We start from the raw sequence: 2349 nt of genomic DNA, 5'->3' as shown, positions 1-2349 counted from the left end.
ATTCTTGTCATCACGGTCAACTCTACTTTGAGGAGGCAGCTTATCCCCAGTTGTATTTTGAGTGTTTTCCAAGCTGAGGGGCTCATCTTCTGGCACTATATCTGAAAATATTCGGGTGCTATTCATAATGTTTCTATATTCAAGAGGAAAGATCAGTGGTTGGAAAATATGGCCTTGGTGATATAAATGATGCTGGAGATTGCATGATAGAATTTTGTAAGACCAATGACATATTCATTGCAAGTACTTTTTTTTAAACAATACAAAGGACAACTATACACATGTACCTCACTAGATGGAATACACAGAAATCAAATTGACTACATCTGTGGAAAAGCTTCCTATTGCAAAGGCAGACTATGGAACAAACCATCAATTGCAGATATGCAAATTCAGGCTGAAGCTGAAGAAAATTAAAACAAATGCCCAAGAGCAAAAATATGACCTGTACATATCTCACCTAAATTTAGAGATTATCTCAAGAACAGATTTGGTGAATTAAGACACTAATAGCTTAAGACCCGAAGAGTTGCGGGGTGACATCAAGACTATCATACAGATCACTAAAAGATTGGCTGCATGTGCTGCATCCACAGGATTGATAACCCGGCTGATGGCGCCTAGAAACACTCCCAGATACAGTCCCCAAGGGAAGACACATGGCAAGTACCCGAGTGAAGCACTGGGCCAGTTCGCAAAGGGGAAATGGATCCTACCAAAGTCATCCTGAGGCACAGGATTCTAAATGGATCGCCGCTGCTGATGCTGCAACACAGGAAGAAAATAAATAACCAAGCACACAGACTAACAGAACATGCCTGTCCGAAGTGTGCAGAGACCCGCAGATGAAAGCCCTTGTTTTTCCCCTACGACTACTTGCGCTTGTGTACAAAGTAAGCGAGTGCTCATGCGCACTGCACAGCCAAGCCAAGAGCGTGTCTTCTAGCCTTGACACAGGACGGAAGTACCAGGCGCTCCCACCAGAATCCTAAAGATTGTGCATCAGCTTCCGAAAACCTCACCGAATGGATGAGTTCATGTATTAGAGTATAACAGTAGATTGAATTCTTTTCCATAATTATTATACACCTCTTTTTAACAGTTTCAGCGTCATGTTTACTCATTAGAGTTCAAATGAATTCTGAAAAATTAAAGGGGAAAACAATCTCCACAGTACTAATTTTGTTTCTCTGTATTGTTTTCATTTGGTATTATTGCAATTGTATTCAAATCAAATGCTGTTTCCACCCCACCCCCAACTCCCCTTCTTAAGGCGTACATGATTTAGGATGCTATTCTTTCTTTGGTTTGGGACCAATCATTTTAAAATGGGTATGCTAAGAAACAATTTGCACAGCATTAAAGCATGAGTTAGTTTCATATAAGCCTGTAAAAACCTATATATATAATTTTTATGTTGGTGAAACTACAAATATGTGTAGAATATACTGAATAAAAAAGAACTTATAAAATACCTAACTATAGAATTTAAAGATAGATTGGCATGTAGTATATAGAACGATATTCCATATAAATAACTTTAGCCTTTATACAAATGAGGTTACAGGCTGACATTATGTTCTGAGCTTCAGTAGGTTCATTGGTCTTCACAAACATTAATGGTTTCAAATGGCCATCTTTGTTTTGTTAGAATCAAGTTATTTTACTTACTGTTAAGGCTTGGATGGAAAGGCTTTATAATGCAATAGATGTACAAAGATATTGGTCATACTGATTCCAATTAAATTTGTATACATCGGAGTTTTAAAGCAAATGTAAATAGCACTAAACATCTCCTTCCCTCTTGCAAGTTGTACTTAGAGAAGTTCCATCTGCAAACTAACTAAATAATAATGATAATAAAAACAAAAAAGAATGTCATATAGGAACCTGAACATAAATCAAGAGCCAGTCATTTGAACAGAATATAGGAACAATGAATTGTTTAAAACCAAGATAGGTATATACTACGTTTGTATTCTTTCACCATATTTATTCAATTTATATGCTGAGCAAATAATCTGAGAAGGATTATATGAAGAAGAACGTGGCATCCAGATGGGAAGAAGACTCATTAATAACCTGCAATGTACAGATGATACAACCTTGCTTGCTGAAAGTGAAAAGGAGCTAAAGTACTTACTGATGAAGATCAAAGAGCACAGCCTTCAATATGGGTTGCACCTCAATATAAAGAAAACAAAAATCCTCACCACTGAACGAGTAATTAACATCAAGACAAATGGAGAAAATATTGAAGTTGTCAAATACTTCATTTTGCTTGAATCTACCAACACTCATAGAAGCAGCAGTCAAGAGATCAAACAACATCTTGCATTAGGCAAATCT

Source organism: Chrysochloris asiatica, unplaced genomic scaffold, assembly GCF_000296735.1.
Source record: "Chrysochloris asiatica unplaced genomic scaffold, ChrAsi1.0 scaffold00020, whole genome shotgun sequence".
Taxonomy (NCBI): domain Eukaryota; kingdom Metazoa; phylum Chordata; class Mammalia; order Afrosoricida; family Chrysochloridae; genus Chrysochloris; species Chrysochloris asiatica.
This window is presented reverse-complemented; position numbering follows the sequence as displayed.